Raw genomic sequence first — 17,592 nt, 5'->3', positions numbered from 1 at the left:
AGCCAGTGGGAAATTCCAGCCTCTCCAGCTGTGTGAGCTGAGCTGTGGGGCCTGCTTAGCGCACTCTGAAGGCGGAAAGAAGACCTATCCCCCCTGCTGTTGAGCTGGGAGCCTTTATTCCTTCCCTAGCACAACAACTGTGTATTTACACTGCACAGCCCGGGCTGGCAGCGCCAAGAGGAGATTGCTGTGCTCTAGGATTTAGTGATAATTAGGGCCCTACCAAATTCACGGCCATGAAAAACCCATCACGGACCGTGAAATCTGGTCTCCCCCCTGAAATCTGGCCTTTTGTGTGCTTTTACTCTATACTATACAGATTTCACAGGGGAGGCCAGTGTTTCTCAAAGTGGGGGCTCTGACCAAAAAGGGAGTTGCAGGGGAGGCGCAATGTTATTTTAAGGGGGGGTCACCATATTGCCACCCTTACGTCTGCACTGCCTTCTTAACTGGGTGGCTGGAGAGCAGTGGTTGTTGGCCAGGAGCTCAGCTTTGAAGGCAGCGCCCTGCCAGCAGCAGCACAGAAGTAAGAGTGGCAGTACTATACCATGCCATCCTTGCTTCCGCGTTGCTGCATTCAAAGCTGGGCAGCCGGAGAGTGGCAGCTGCTGACTGAGGGTCCAGCTCTGCAGGCAGCAGTGCAGAAGTACGGGTGGCAATACCAAAAAATGATGGCCCCTGGTCAGACCACAGTGTGCTAAGAAGCAGAGCAGAGTGAAAATTGATTGCCAGCAGAAAAAGTGGTGTTTGTTTAATTTAGCATGTGAGAGGTAAGAGTAGTGATTGGGGCAGCCCTAACCCACCCTCCTCAGGGATTATTGCGGTCAGCCCCACCTTGCCCTGAGGTGGGAGATCCACAATGTCCCCGTGCTGCCAGTGACTCTGATGCCGGGGGTGAAGACACTGAATTGAAACTGACTCCAGGTCCGGCGCCACCATTTAGGCAGCCTAGGCAATCGCCTAGGCACCAGAAGAATTGGTAGGCGCCGTTTTGCCTGAGGAAGCGGCAGGCGGCTCCGGTGGAGCTGCCGCAGTGGAGCCTGAGGAGGGTCCGGTGCTCCGCGGCTCCGGTGGAGCTGCCGCAGTGGTGCCTGCGGAGGGTCCGGTGCTCCACGGCTCTGGTGGACCTCCCGCAGGCATCACTGCGGCAGCTCCACCGGAACCACGGAGCACCGGAACCCTCTGCAGGCACCACTGTGGCAGCTCCAGCGGAGCCGTGGGACTAGCGCGCGAGGCGGCGAAATTGCCGTGCGCCTAGGGCGCTCAAACCCCTAGCGCCGGTCCTGAGCCTAGGCAATCACCTAGGGCACCAGAATTATTCGGGAGGCAGCATTTTGTCGGGGGGGGCGGCAGGCGGCTCCGGTTGACCTGCCGCAGGCATTCCTGTGGAGGGTCCGTTGGTCCGCGGCTCCGGTGGAGCTGTCGCAGTCATGCCTGCGGACAGTTGGTTGCTCGCGCAGCTCCGGTAGATCTCCCACAGGCATGCCTGTGGCAGCTTCACCAGAGCCACGGACTAACGGACACCCCCGCAGGAATGACTGCGGCAGCTCCACCGGAGCCACGGAATCAGTGCGGGGGGCAGTGAAATGGCTGTGCGCCTAGGGCGCGTGAAACCCTAGCGCCGGTCCTGACTGACTCTTTGTAGTTTTATTTTGCTCCAGGGTGGCCCTTTGACGCCACCCTCTTCCTTACCCACGCACTCTCCAATGTCATCTGCTCCACTGTCTTTTGGGACCGGTTTGACTATGAAGATAAGAAATTTGTTATTTTAATTAATCTCATACAGGAAAATGACAAGCTCCAGAGCTCTCTCTGGACAGCGGTATGTTCAGGGGTTTATTCCATTCTCCTTATTTATACTGGGGGAGGGGACAGAGATTTCTTTCTTTAACTATTAATTTTCCTTAAGCAAGTGTTAATTCAGATTCCCATAATGGTCTTATTCTCTTCATTAGGATGAAGCTACTGCGAAACCCAGCCTCAAACTTGTTTCTAAGTCTTGTTTAAAATCCCACACAAAACACTTCATTAGCCCAGAATTAAGTTTGCTTATGGACTTTCACTGTCAATATTACTGGTAAAAATCAAGCAAGTTGCCAGTTAAAATATTAACATCCACACCAGTGACATGTCACATGCCTTATCATATAAGCAACATGATAGTGAATCTGAAGATATTTCTCACCTCCAAAGCAAACTTCCTTTCATTTCCAGCTCACAGCCAGCCACCAGACACACCCTCATTCCTGAAAACCTCGCTAATTGCGCAATGAAGGGCCAAACTCTTTGTTGGCATCACTCAGTTAAAATAAAGGGAGTTACACCACAGCAGAGAATGTGACCCTTTTACTGCCACCTCTGGAAGTCTAACATATATTTTCCTTTTAAAGGCTACATGGTTTATTACTGCTTAAGAAAATTTGTGATCAGAGCTAAGGTTGGGTACTTGAGTGTTTTGTTTTGTTTTGTTTTTCAAGAAAAGGATGTGTGTACTGGGGCTGGTTTTATGTGGGGAAAAAATGGAGCATACCTTAGCTGATATGATTGAAGGTCACTGCTGTTTTTGTGAGGAATTTATGTATGTTTGATAGTATTACTTAGTGGAGTTTGCAATGATCTGTGGAATCCATTTTCATAAGAAGGTGTCAAAGAAATGTTGTATCGTTCTGCTGTACTTGATTCATTTGAGTGAACACTATGACTGTTGTGCCCAGATATATCAAACTGTGTTTTTCTTTCATCCTTTATAGCTGCGCTCTTTTTTCCCGACTCTCATGGATTACATCCCTGGGCCTTATCGGAGGATATTTAAAAAATGCTCAGGAGTTCAGAAGATCTGGAGAGAGTGAAGACGCACAAAGAGTCTCTGGATCCCAACTACCCTCAAGACTTTATTGATGTTTTCCTCGTCAAAATGGGAGAGGTATGTGAAGGCAGTAGCCCTTTTGTTTTCCTGTGGAGTGGGTTATACATATCATCGGGATTAATTTGTTAAGCAACAACATAGGACATGGCTTTGAAGAAGGCCCAAAGGGAAGACATGCTCTCTGCCCAAGGAAGATACATTATAATGGTCAAACTCTGCTCTCCTCCTTCATGTATAAAAAAAAAAAAAAGTCAGCGTATTGCACAGAAAAGACCCAATGCACCACGATAATACATTTGTAATATCAGGTGCTATGGGCCACTTTTGCGGGATTTTTATAATGATCAGAGGTGGGTCACCTGCTGGGTAGAAGGATATATATCTGAATATCTCAATATATCCTACAGTTTTACCATCAAGAATCAAAGATTGTCACCAAATCTTTTTTCAGGAGCAAAAGACTATCCAGTCAGAATTTAATGTGGAAAGTTTGGCACGAAGCACAATAGAGTTATTTGTCGGTGGAACAGGGACAACCAGCATCACTCTGATATATGGACTCTTATTCTTCTGAAATACCCCGAAATAGAAGGTAAAAGTCTTCCTTTCTGAAACACACAAAATGTTAGGTCCTCGGGGGATGTGAGGAATGCATGGACCAGTAAATGGATATAGACATCTCCCCTTTAGTCACCAAAATGCACCATGCCTGGCCTGTTGCTGTAACATGGTGGTGGCTCATTAGTTTATGTGAAGTGAGTTGAAGATGTGTTTGGGGGGGGGGCGTTTCTACTCCAGTTTCCTGCAGGCAGGAGTTCTCATCCAAAAAGCACCATTACAATGGATATTACTTGTCCCCGTATTGACAGTCTGAGCAAAGGATCCAAAGGCTGAATAGGCCGTTGTGATTGAATTCCTCTCTCAGTCCAGATCAGTGAAGTTTGACCAGGTTTGTTATAATCCCAAACTGCAGATAGTGTGACACAATGGTGGGCAAATCTATGGGAATCCTCTTCTTTACCATTGTAATTAAGCCTCATTAATCTGATGACAGAGAAAATTCACAAAGAGATTGACCGTGTGATTGGCCAAAGTCGAAGCCCCTGCATGGTGGATCGAAGCCAGATGCCCTACACAGATGCTGTGGTACATGAAATCCAGAGATTCATCGCTCTTGTCCCATTAAGTGTCTCACTTGCTGTGGCTAGAGATGTTCATCTCAAACAGTATGTTATTCCCAAGGTCAGTTCTCAATGTGTCTGTGAAGGGTCGAGTTCTTTTACCTTTTTCTCTTCTTAATTTTGAATAATTCGCAATGGAAATGCTTCAGTTAGATTTTGTGTGGTGGTTTTTTTGTTGCTGATTTACCAATATTATACCAATTATTATTGAATCCCTCCAAGCCTCTGCATGAATCAGATCAGCAGTTTGCAGTCTGCAGACTGGGCTTTCAGTCCAGGAAAGGGTTTCAGATTCTAGCTGTGGCATTTCGATATGGAATAGAAAATGCATTTAGCAATGGTAATCACTAAGGTTTTGATATCAAACTAGCAGGCAGAAACATTCTCTTCTTTTGAGGCCGAAGGGATTTTGTTTCTGGGGAAATTTCTTGGCACAATTAGTTCACACGCAGAACATCATAGAAAATGGAAATGACTGAATATATTTAAAAAGTATTAGAGCCCTCCCAACCTTATTTCTGGAACTGAATGCAAGCCAATCAATACAAATACAAAAACAAAAAACTACACTTCAAGCTTAAGGTATTTTTAATAGTGAGCCAAGCTTACACAGTTAATTCTTGGTTTTTGTTTACTAAATAATGAAAAATAGACTTAGATTTATATTAAATAGACTAATAGATTCTAAGGACCATTGTGATTCTTTAGTCTGATATCCTATATATCATGGGCCATGGGACTTGTCCAAGAGCAGATCTTTTAGAAAAACATCCAATCTTGATTTTAAGAAATTGTCAGTGATGGAGAATCCACCACGTCCCTTGAGAAATTGTTCCGATGGGTAATTACTCTAACTGTTGAAAACTTCCACCTTATTTCTAGTCTGAAATTGTCTAGCTTCAGCTTCCAGTGACTAGATCATGTTACACCTCTCTCTGATAGATTGGGGAGCCCATTATTAAATATTTGTTCACCATGCACTTATAGATACTTATGGACTGTTATCAAGTCACTGATTAAGCTCCTTGAACATATCCCTATAAGACATGTTTTCTAATTCTTTAGTCATTTGAGTTGTGGGCGCCAGAATTGGACACAGTATTCCGGCAGGCGTCTCACCACTGCCAAATACATAGTCGAAATTCCCCTGTTTTGCATCCCAGGATAGCACTAGCTTATTTGGCCACAGCGTTACAGTAGGAGCTCACGTTCAGCTGTTTATGCACCACAACCCCCAAATCTTTTGAAAAGTCATTATTCTACTAGGATAAAGGCCCCATCCTGTAAATCTGGCCTGCCTTCTTTGTTCCCAGATATCTATATTTACATTTAGCTGTATTGAAATACATATTGTTTGCTTGCACCCATTTTACCAAGCAAGCTAGATTGCTCTGAATCAGTGACCTGTCTTCACTAGTTGCCACTCCCACAAGTTTTGTGTCATCTGCAAACTTTATCAGTGATGATTTTCTGTTTTCTTCTACGTCATTGTTAAAAATGTTAAATAGCATAGGGCCAAGAACCAGTCCCTGCAGGATCCCACTGAAAACAGACCTGCTCAATAACAATTTCCTATTTACAATTAAATTTTGAGATTTATCAGTTAGCCAGTTTTTAATCCATTTAATATGTGCCATATTAATTTTTTATTGTTCTGTTTTTTTAATCAAAATGTCATACGATACCAAGTCATGCCTTACAAAAGCCTAAGTATGTCGTTCTATTACCCTTATCAACCACCCTTCTAATCTCATCAAAAAAGGATATCAAGTTAGTTTGACAGAATCTATTTTCCATAACCGCATATTGATTTGCATTAATTACACTATCCTCCTTTAGTTATTTATTAATCTAGCCCCACAATATCTGCTTTATTATCTTGTCTGGGATCGATGTCAGGCTGATAGACCGGTGATTAACCAGCTGATCCCACTGACCCTTTTTAAAAATTGGCACAGCATTGGCTTTCTTCCAGTTTTCTGGAACTTCCTCACTACCCCAAGACTTATTGAAAATCAGCATGGTCCACCAAGTGCCACGACCAGCTCTTTTAGAACTCTCGAATGCAAGTTACCTGGACCTGCTGATTTCAAAATATCTAACTTTAGTAGCTTCTGCTTAACATCCTCCAAAGATACTGGTGGACAGATATACAAGGCCAGCAAGGACGATTGTGATCATCTAGTCTGACCTGTATAACATAGGCCAGAGGACTTCCCAGAAATAATTTATTTGATGTAGCTTCTCTCTCACTGGCAGGGGTATTTTGCTGGGTCTGATATGCTGAATAATAATACTTATCTGCTGTATCTCAAAGCACTTTACCAAGAGGAGGTAGTATCGCTATCCCCATTTTACAGAGGGGGGCAACAGGAGCTCTGACACCAAAAGTGACTTCCCAAAGTCACTCAATGTATTCTAGATCTGCCAGTGAGTAGTACAAAGGGTGAACTGCTGTGCAGTGGGTATAACTGTGCTCATGAAATTTTAATATTTCTGCTTCTGGTTGAAAGCATAATGATCAGGAGATGCAAGTGTAACCCTTCTGCCAGGCCGAATTGATAGCAGCAAGGGCCGGGTTCAATACATAGAGGTTCCTTCCCTACAATGTAATGCAGAACCAGCTCAAGCCTCCACCCAGTGACCTGGAAAAATCTTACACACCCCTGGGTGCCTCGAAGAGGCAATACTTCCCCTCTCGCAAGCACAGAGTCTCGGTGTAGCAGAAAATGTTTTATAACATGAGATAAACAACATAGCATTAAATTGAGAAAACACCTCAACTAGCATTCATAGACCAAACCATGAGCAAAGACCCACCCCAGGATATTGAGCCGTGTCCTCTTCCCTGGGCTCTTGAGTCCAGCAACCCCAAAATCAACCCAAGACTCCAAAGTCCAATACCCCAAATGTCCCTAGAGTCCAGCAACCTAAAGATCACCCACAGTCCCAAAAGTCCAGCAACCCAAAAGTCTCTGTCCCGGGTCAGTGCAGCCACAGAGTTCAAGAGTCTATCTGCAGAGGTTTTCCCCCTGCCAGCCTGGGTAGAAAGGGGCACCTTACGTGGTCCGGGGCCAACTGCCCTGCCTCTCTGTGGGATTCTGCTTCTGCCTTCCCCACGAACTGCTCAGCTCTGCTCCACTCCACCCTGCCAGCTGCTCTGCTCCACAAGCTATCCCGTGATCTGCTCCAGCTGTCCCCGCAAACTGCTCAGCTCTGCTCGCTCCATGGGCACTCTAATTGTCCCTCAAACTGCTGCGCTCCGCCAGCTGATCTGCTCCTCAATATAGTTTTAGGCTCCATCACTAGTTAGTACAGCTCTTTAGTGATTTCAGCTCTTAGTGAGTTCAGCTCAGGAACCTGTAACTTAGATTCTTAAGGAGATCAAAAATCAGCTCTGGTATTCAACAGTGGAGAGAGAAGGAGGTGCAATTGATGCTTCTGTCTCACACAAGGAGCCCACTCCTTTGTCTAGCGAGTGCCACTCAGTTGATGGTGAGACTCCCTGTCACAAAGCAGTTTCACAGTTCCTCATCCACACAATCAGGGTGACAACACTCCACTCCTCCCGCCCCAACAACAAAGAAACTGGGGATCCCACAGCTGCCAAAGCAACCATCCCAGGCTGCTGTGGGCTATGCCATGCGGGATGGGTGTGCCTATGCAAACATGATCAGCCCCTGAAATTCTTTTCCACACTCGCCATAATTCACCACCAGATGTTAGGGTAGAGCTCATCTTGACTCTGTTTACACAAGGAAATGAAGAAAAACAAAGATGGATTCTGCAGTCCAGCTCAGTGAATTTTGGAGGCTTCTCTCTTTTGGATAGTATCCACTGTAACTCTTTTCTTCTGCAGTTGCTAATTCAGGGCACCATGATATTCCCTGCACTCAAGTCAGTTCTATATAACAGCAGGGAATTTCCAAACCCAGAGCAATTTAACCTGGGACATTTCTTGGATGAAAATGATGCCTTTCAGAAGAGTGACTTCTTCCTGCCTTTTTCTGTACATAAAATAAGCCATTGTATTTCAAATCCTAGACTGTCTTCTGGCTTTCCCTTGAACTTCCTAGTGTCTCTCAGACTATTTCGTGCATTTTTTTTTCACGTGGCCTATGATGCAGAGTCTGTCCTGCTAGCAAAGCATCTATCCGTCTTTAAAGAGTGTCACTTTCCGTTCCTTGGTCTGAAATGAGTTTTTTGACTAACTACACACTCCCTTCTCTGCGTTCTGCCTGGCAACTTTGTGTCTTGCTTTGTGTGGTGTCTGTTGGGTACAGATTAATCCATGATCAAACAAGCAGATAACACTAAAATTGAAGGGGGTACCAAACATACAGTAAGACAAAGCCAACTGCATAGACAGCTGGAGAGAGATCCTAGAAATGCGTGGTTGGAAGGGACCTCGACAGGACCATGTAAATTTAGACCATCCATGACAGATATTTGTCCAGCCTGTTCTTAAAACCTTCCAGTGATGGGGATTCCATCACCTCACTTGGAAGCCTGTTCCACAGTTTGACTCTCTGTATAGTTAAAAAAGTTTTCCTAATATCTAACCTAAATCTCCCTTCTTGCAGATTAAGCCCATTACTACTTGTCCTACCTTCAGTGGACATGGAAAACAATTGATCCCAGTTCTTTTACTAACAGTCCTTCACATATTTGAAGACTGTTATCAGGTCCCTCCTCAATCTTCTTTCATCAAGACTAAACATGCCCAGTTTTGTTAACCTTTCCTTAGTGATCAGGTTTTCTAAACCTTTGATCATTTTTGTTGCTCTCTTCAGCACTCTCTTTAATTTATCCACATCTTTCCTAAAGCGTGGTGCCCAGAATTGGATAGGGTACTTCGGCTGAGACCTCACTAGTGCTGAGCAGAGTAGGAGAGTTACCTCCGTGTCTTATATACAATACTCTTGTTAATACACCCCAGAATGTTATTAGCCTTCTTTGCAGCTGCATCACATGGTTGACTGATATTCAGTTTGTGAACCACTATAACCCTTCCACCACCTGCATCCTTTTCAGCAGTACTACTGCTTAGCTAGCTAGTCCCCATTTTATAGTTGTGCAGTATAAATGTTCATATATTATAAGCATATTCTCCAGTCCATTATCCAAGTCATTAATGAAAATATTAACTAGTACTGGACGCAAGAAAGGTCCTTCCTGGACCCCAGTATATACACACCCTTGCAGTCTGAAAGCAAACCATTGATAGCTTTTCTCTGAGTACATTTTTTTTTCAAACAGTTCTGAACCCATCTTATAGTAATTTCATCTTTAGCAAACATTTCCCTAGTTTGCTAATGAGAATGTCATGAGAATCTGTGTCAAAAGCCATATTAAAACAAAGTTATATCACATCTACTGCTTCCCCTCTGTTCTCTAGGTTAGTAACCCTGTTAAAGAAGGAAATCTGGTTGTTTTGGCGTGATTTGCTCTTGACAAATCCATGCTGGCTATTCCTTATAACCCCATTATCTTCTAGGTATTTACCAATCGATTATTTAATACTTTGTTCCAGTATCTTTCCAGGCTGACTGGTCGATAATTCCCCAGGTCCTCTTTCTTCCACTTGTTAGAGATAGGTACTATGTTTTTCCATTTCCAGACTTCTGGGACCTCACCCATCTTCCATGAGTTCTCAAAGATAATTGCTAACAGTCCTGAGATTGCTTCAGCTAGTCCCTTAATTTCATTGGCCTCTGCTGACTTGAATATGTCTAACTTATCTAAATATTCTTTAACCTGTTCTCCCCCTATTTTGGAGTGCATTTCTTTCCTCTTGTTATTTACATTAAATGTGTTGAATATGTGGTCACCATTCACCTTCCCAGTGAAGACTGAAGCAGAAGGGGCATTAAATACCTCAGCCTTCTTGATCTCATCAAGGGGCTACATAACTTCTCTACTTGAATCTAAGTTACCGAGCTTCCCTGTCACTCTGTTAACAGTGTCTTTCAGCCTTCTTCCTCCATCCTGCTACTCAGGACACCTACACCTCCGTACTTGTTACTTCTCCCCTTCTACTCAATCACCACCATGTCACTGCCCCAAAAAACTGTTTAGCTCATTTGGAATGTGGATAATGTATTCCTCAAACCCCACATCTTGCTGCCCCCCACATCTTCCCACCCTTCACCCCAAACTGCCTCTAAATCGTCAATATAAGGAACTCAGTTCTTCAAATTATCTGTAAGCGGCTTCTTAAACCCTCATACTTTCATACCTTACTGAACTCTGAGAAACAGCCATTATCCTCCATGCACTTGCCCTGAATCACTCTGTGCATGTAACTTTAATCCTGAGATTTTGCTCCCATAATAACCATATTTAAAATGTGCTGCAAAGAAAGATCTCCAGCATCGACTCAAAATTCCTTTTTCATTGCAGGGAAGCGGATTTGCGTGGGAGAGGGTCTGGCTCGGGTGGAGCTCTTTTTGGTACTGACAACGATTTTGCAGAACTGTACAATTGACTCAAAAAGCCGCGTAGAATAATCATGCAGAGTTTCTAGACAGGCTCAGGTTGGAACAGAAGCTGGGTATGATTTAGTTCATTTGTGAGTTGGTTGACAACTATGGAAACTTTGTTAGGAAGCTCTAAGGCTTCTTTATTGACAAAGAGTTGGTAACTGTGTCCAGCTTTTAGGATATAGATATTTAAGCCTGGCTGTAAAGGCTCTGGCTAAACAGCAGAGGCAGCCATAAGCTGGGAAGTGTGCAGTCACATCCTTACATTTTAAACTAGGCACAGTGAAATAAGGCAATCTGGGGCTGTTAGGTAGGTGATCCAATCTATCACCTCCACAGAAAGGGAAGAGCCAAGAAGATGTAAAAGAAAATTTACTTTGATACTTTTCTGTCTGGTAAGAACTCACTTTTTAATAGACACAGCTGGGAAACCGTTATGTCGGTATAGATGTGGTTGTGAAATCCTCACTTCTGTATTGTTTTGTCATTATAGTTCCCACTTTGTTATGTTTATTTGCATGATCTCTGTCTGGTTCTGTGATTGTTTTTGTCTGCTGTATAATTAATTTTGCTGGGTGCAAGCTAATTAAGGTGGTGTGATATAATTGGTTAGCTAATCATGTTACAATACGTTAGGATTGGTTAGGTAAATTTTAGTAGAATGATTGGTTAAGGTATAGCTGAGAATATTATTATATAAACTAGGGACAAACAGGAAGTAAGTTGGAATTTGAAAATAAGGAAAAAGGAACTTAGATTTAAGCTTGCTGGAAGTTCACCCCAATAAACATCGAATTGTTTTCACCTTCGGACTTCGGGTATTGTTGCTCTCTGTTCATGCGAGAAGGGCCAGGGAAGTGGGAAAGTGAAGGAATAAGCTTTCTAACAAGAACCAATGAGAATAAATTGTGATGATGTAATGCTTTTGGCTCAATAGCCTACTTTGATAGGCAGAGTTTATGTGGCATTGGACTGAACTAAAGTTCTCCCTCCCCTGCTCGTTCATGCAAGTTAATTAAGCACAGTGTTAATAAAGTTGCTTCTCATAATTTTCCAACTCATCTCAACACTTCCATATATTTTCATATTTATGTAGTTTTGTGATACATGTTCCAGGGCTAGGACCAAGCTGGGAGGTGCAGATTCATTCACCGAATAGTCACTGAACCAACAAGACATGATGCCAATTTAGATTTGGTATTGGGAGGTACTGAGGACCTCATGGAACAACTGTTTGTAGGGGACAATCTTGGTTCTAGTGATCATAAGCTAATTCAGTTTAAACTAAATGAATGGAAAAACAAAAATTGATCTGCAACTAGGGCCCTGGATTTCAAAAGTGCTGACTTTAAAAACTTAAGAGAATTAGTTAGGGAAGTGGACTGGACTGAAGAACTCTATGATTTGAATGTGGAGAAGACAACGTTACAGAAACTATCTGAAGGCTGCATCCCAAGAAAGGGGCGAAAAAATTGCTGGGAAGGGCTCCAGACGAAGCTGGATGAGGAAGCATCTCAAACAAGTGATTAAGAGAAAGCAGAAAGCGTACAAGGAATGGAAGATAGGCTGGATCAGCAAGGAAAGCTACCTCTTGGAGGTCAGAAATTGTAGGGATAAAGTGAGAACTGCCAAAAGTTAAGCAGAGTTGTACCTTGCAAAGGGAATTAAAACCAATAGTAAAAGGTTTTTTTGGCCATAATAATAATTAGAAAACAAGGAAAAAAGAAGTGGGACTGTTAAGCACTGAGGATGAGGTGGAGGCTCCCAGGCTGCAGACTAACAGGCTCCCAGACTGCAGTGTCAGGTTGTGCTGCACCACAGCACTTTACTCTGGTTTGCTGTTAAAGTGCCCTTTCAAAGCCTCCCTAAGTCATGTAACTCTGCATTGAGCTCGTCTGGTAGCTCCTGTGTCCGGCTGTTTAAACTCAGCAAACAGCTGCTCCACCTCCACCCCGAGGCAAGTTCTCCCTCTTTGCTTCAGAGGTGTTATGCAGGATGCAACAGGCAGCTATAACCTTTGTGATATTTTTTGCGCTCAGATCCAATCCAATAAGTAAACAACACCAGCGCCCTTTCCATACACCAAACACACATTCAACTGTCATTCTGCAGCTGCTGAGCTTGTTGTTGAGGCTCTCACGGTGGCCAGTGTATGTCTTCATGAACCGGGGGAGTAAGACGTAGACTGGATCCCCCAGGATCTCTACTGCAATTTCAAAATTGTCAGTGGTTATCAGCTGGTCAGGACAGAATGTCCCTGCTTGTAGCTTTCTGAATAGTCCTGTGTTCTTAAAGAGGCAAGCATCACTCATCTTCCCTGACTAGCCAACACAGATGTCAGTGAAGCATTCCCAGTGATCCATCAGCACTTGCATGATAATGGAAAAGTAGCCCTTTCTGTTGATGTACTCTGTGGCAAGGTGCTCTAGGGCCAAAATAGGGATATGCATGCTGTCTATTACTCCACTGTAGTTAGGGCTGCCCGGGGGCGCAAATGGGGCAATTTTCCCCAGGCCCACATGAGAATGTCCAAGGCTTGCCTCCGCCTTCCCCCATCCCCGGTGCCTCAGTGCACTACGTCCAGGAGCAGCTCTGGACAGAGCTAAAGCAGCCTGGCTCAGGCAGGGCCTGAGTGCCTTCCGCTCAGAGCCGCGTGGTAAGGGGGCAGGGCCTGAGCTCCTCCTGCTCAGAGCTGCATGGTAAGGGGATGGGTCTGTGAGCTCAGGTCCCATGGAGGCAGGCCACTCCAGCACTGTCCAGGGCTGCTCCTGGTTTCAGCACGCTGAGGCTTAGTGGGAGGGGGGAGGCGGGAGTAAGCAGCATGGTAAACCCCTCTGAGCCGGACTCCCTGACCTCCCCCTCACCCAGCCCTGACCCCCAGCTCCGAGCCCAGTCTCTCTGAGCTGGGCAACCTCCAACCCCATCCCCCCACAGCCCTGACCCTCAGCTCTGAACCCAGCCCCTGTGAACCGAGCACCCCCCAACCCAAAACCCAGCTCCCCACCCAGCCTTTGGCAACAGCAGCGCCACCCCCAGGCAGCAACAGCCCATTGGCATCAACCATCACCATCACCCAGTGACAGCCCATTATGTAACTGCAAATGTATACATACCATTAAAGCATCTAATCTTTTTATATAATGTATTTTGTGTATTTTCAAATTAGTAAAAATTAATTTTTGAATGTATTTCACTGGTTATTTTTGACATTTCCAAATACATGATACTATAGTATTGCAACTTATTTTTAGGAAAGGGGCCCCTGAAATTGCTTTATCCCAGGCCCCCTGAATCCTCTGGGCGGCCTTGACTGTACTTCAGGAACCCAAGAGTGCAAAGCCATTCACTATATCCTGCACATTGCTGAGAGTCACAGTCTCATAGACTCATAGACTCATAGACTTTAGGGTCAGAAGGGACCAATATGATCATCTAGTCTAACCTCCTGCACAAAGCAGGCCACAGAACCCTACCCATCCACTTCTATAACAACCCCCTAACCTATGTCCGAATTATTGAAGTCTTCAAATAGTGGTTTGAAGACCTCAAGCTGCAGAGAATCCACCAGCAGGTGACCCATGCCCCACGCTGCAGAGGAAGGCGAAAAACCTCCAGGGCTTCTGCCAATCTGCCCCGGAGGAAAATTCCTTCCCGACCCCAAATATGGCAATCAGCTAAACCCTGAACATGTGGGCAAGATTCACCAGCCAGCACTCAGGAAAGAATTCTCTGCAGTAACTCAGATCCCATCCCATCCAACATCCCATCACAGACCACTGGGCATACTTATCTGCTGATAATCAAAGATCAATTGCCAAAATTAAGCTATCCCATCATACCATCCCTTCCATAAACTTATCAAGCTTAGTCTTAAAGCCAGATATGTCTTTTGCCCCCACTGCTGCCCTTGGAAGGCTGTTCCAGAACTTCACTCCTCTAATGGTTATAAACTTTCATCTAATTTCAAGTCTAAATTTCCTAGTGTCCAGTTTATACCCATTTGTTCTTGTGTCTACATTGGTACTAAGCTTAAATAATTCCTCTCCCTCCCTAATATTAATCCCTCTGATATATTTATAAAGAGCAAGCATATCCCCCCTCAGCCTTCTTTGGCTAGACTAAACAAGCCAAGCTCTTTGAGTCTCATTTCATAAGGCAGGTTTTCCATTCCTCTGATCATCCGAGTAGCCCATCTCTGAACCTGTTCCAGTTTGAATTCATCCTTCTTAAACATGGGAGACCAGAACTGCACACAGTATTCCAGATGAGGTCTCACCAGTGCCTTATATAACGGTACTAACACCTCCTTATCTTTGCTGGAAATACCTCACCTGATGCATCCTAAAACCGCATTAGCTTTTTTAACGGCCGTATCAGATTGGCGGCTCATAGTCATCCTGTGATCAACCAATAGTCCAAGGTCATTCTCCTCCTCTGTTGCTTCCAACTGATGTGTCCCCAATGTATATCTAAAATTCTTATTATTAATCCCTAAGTGCATGACCTTGCACTTTTCACTATTAAATTTCATCCTATTACTATTATTCCAGTTTACAAGGTCATCCAGATCTTCCTGTATGATATCCCGGTTCTTCTCCGTGTTAGCAATACTCCTCAGCTTTGTGTCATCCGCAAACTTTATTAGCACATTCCCGCTTTCTGTGCCAAGGTCAGTAATAAAAAGGTTAAATAAGACTGGTCCCAAAACTGATCCTTGAGGAACACCACTAGTAACCTCCTTCCAGCCTGACAGTTCACCCTTCAGTATGACCCGTTGGAGTCTCCCCTTTAACCAGTTCCTTATCCACCTTTCAATTTTCATATTGCATAGCAGGATACAATTAATGGCCCTGCACTCTTGTATGACAACTGCCCCCACAGTGTATTTTCCCACTTCATAATGACTTCCCACTGACTGGTAGCAATTCAGTGTTGCAAGTTTCCACAGTGTGCTTACCACTTGCTCCTCCATTGTCTATGGCTCTTAGTTTGGTGTCCCTGTGTTGGATTGCTGGGGTGAGCTCGGCACACAGATCCAGGAATGTGGCCTTGCACATCTGAAAGCTCTGCAGCCACTGCTTGTCATCCCAAACCAGCATTGCCATGCAATCCCACCAGCTAGTGTTCGCTGCTTGGGCCCAAAAGTGGTGCGCCACCATCTGCAGTTGCTCAATGAACACTAACAATCCCCGTGAATTAGTTCTCCCTATGTCTCACCGCAAGCTGACTCCCAGAAAATCATCCAGTTCCCCGTAGTACTTCATGCAGCTCTTCAAATACTGGAGGATTGTGTGTCCTGTGCGTTCAACGTGCGTGACAATCGTTCAGAGCTGTGCAGGCTCCATGCTTCTGTCAGAGCTGGTGGACAGCGACCAGTCCCACACGAGTTTGTGGGAAATTGAAACTAGGCATGAAAATTATAGGGATAGAGATTATATTAAGGGATGGAGATCACAGCATTATGGGATGTTGTTGCCTTGTGCCCAGTCACCTGTATATGACTTGTTTATGCCCCACCATGCATTGCCAAAACTACCCAAACAACAGTGCGCTGAACAGTGGCAGATTGCTTAGCTGGAGACCAGCCTATAGCTCATTACCCTGTGCACTGGCACAAGCACTCTTGGCTAGTACACACTGTGCTGACACAGGAAGCCAAGTACGCACATGCATAATCAACGTACCAACTCTCAGCTGTACACCAATGTAACTCACACTGGCAAAATTTGTAGCAGAGACATGGTCACAGTCTACACAAGGCAGTGCTAACATGAGGCATACTGCCACTCTCAAGGTACATGTGCACTGCTTTGCTTTGATCACACCCACGTGGGGCTTGCACGCCCCCCTCCATTCACTTCATACCACAATCACTGCTCTGGCCAGCTGCTCCAACTAACTCTTCCACCATTCCATACACCTCAGCGAATGCAACTGGAGTGAATACAGATGATTCCCAGCTCCAGGGAGGCAGCTACCATTGTGTGGGTGATACCTTAACCCTAAATTGCCTGGTTTTCACAAGTTTGCATTTAAAATACCTTAACCCTTCAGTGCCTGGTTTTTGAGAAGTTTAAGTTTCGCTGAACTCAGTGTTCTAGAAGGACACAATTGGTCACTGGTTCTTTTCCCCACTATCCAGCCCGCACAGCTACATAGACCGACTCTTGAGCTGAAGAAAGTATGTCATTTATTTGTTGCTTCAGTTAGTGACCAGTCCATGAAATAGGGCATAGCAGAGGGTTAAATGCAAGTGCATCCCATTTCCAGGTGCTTCCCTTACATACATTGTTACAAAGCTATTCATTATATATTTGTAACCACTTTCTTGCCTAACACTATGATTAGTTTGCTAACTCCGTTTTTTTCTGATGCGAGTGGTCACCTGGTCAGGTTGCTAGCTCAGCTTTTCACTTCGCTGTTCTCTTTACTTGCCAGACAAGTTGGTATCTTTCCACATGTTCCAACATCTAAAATATACATGCTACATATTACATAGCCTCCAACAATATACTTTGGGACAACCTTAACTATATGCTCACCTAGTTTTTTGTCAGTATAAATATGTAATATTTCAGCTAACAGCCTGCCTCCATGCAATATTTATCAAAACTGAAGAAGTCCATGGAAGTCTAGACAGCTTTAGAGAGATTCACTTTATGATTAACTTTTATCCTCTCTGGACAAATACACGGGGAACAAAGACTGGAGGGGCAAACACATGATATACAAATAAAGTTTCAAGGGAGATCATTCCTAGTTTGATGTTAGGTCTCTTTTGCTGGACCGTGACTAATCTAGTTTACCAAATGGAACTGAGAGAGGCTGTTGGCTCTCATGCTCACTTCCACCATACAATATATAAAGTGTGGAATCTGAAATACTGGTGAACTCCTTGCTAAAACCCAGAATAATTGCTACACTCTGTAATTGAGCCTTTGGGAGCAACAACTATTTTCCTGGCAGTGTGCATCTCTTGCCTTCTTTTCCTTTCAGCATGGAAAAAGATGTCTGGAAGTTGGAAGCTGCCACCTGCCCTGTTGCTTTTCCCATCACAGGAAAT

General features: G+C 44.4%; 1 pseudogene; it reads left to right on the top strand.

Annotated features, from left to right (window-relative positions):
• The window catches only part of LOC127053884 (cytochrome P450 2H2-like), a 29,604-nt pseudogene extending 19,048 nt beyond the window's left edge, over nucleotides 1-10,556 (top strand).
• Nucleotides 10,557-17,592: the final 7,036 nt, after the last annotated feature.

The sequence above is a fragment of the Gopherus flavomarginatus genome, chromosome 6 (assembly GCF_025201925.1).
Source record: "Gopherus flavomarginatus isolate rGopFla2 chromosome 6, rGopFla2.mat.asm, whole genome shotgun sequence".
Taxonomy (NCBI): Eukaryota; Metazoa; Chordata; order Testudines; family Testudinidae; genus Gopherus; species Gopherus flavomarginatus.
Note: the sequence above shows the minus strand (reverse complement) of the source record. Positions and strands in the feature narration are given on the sequence as shown.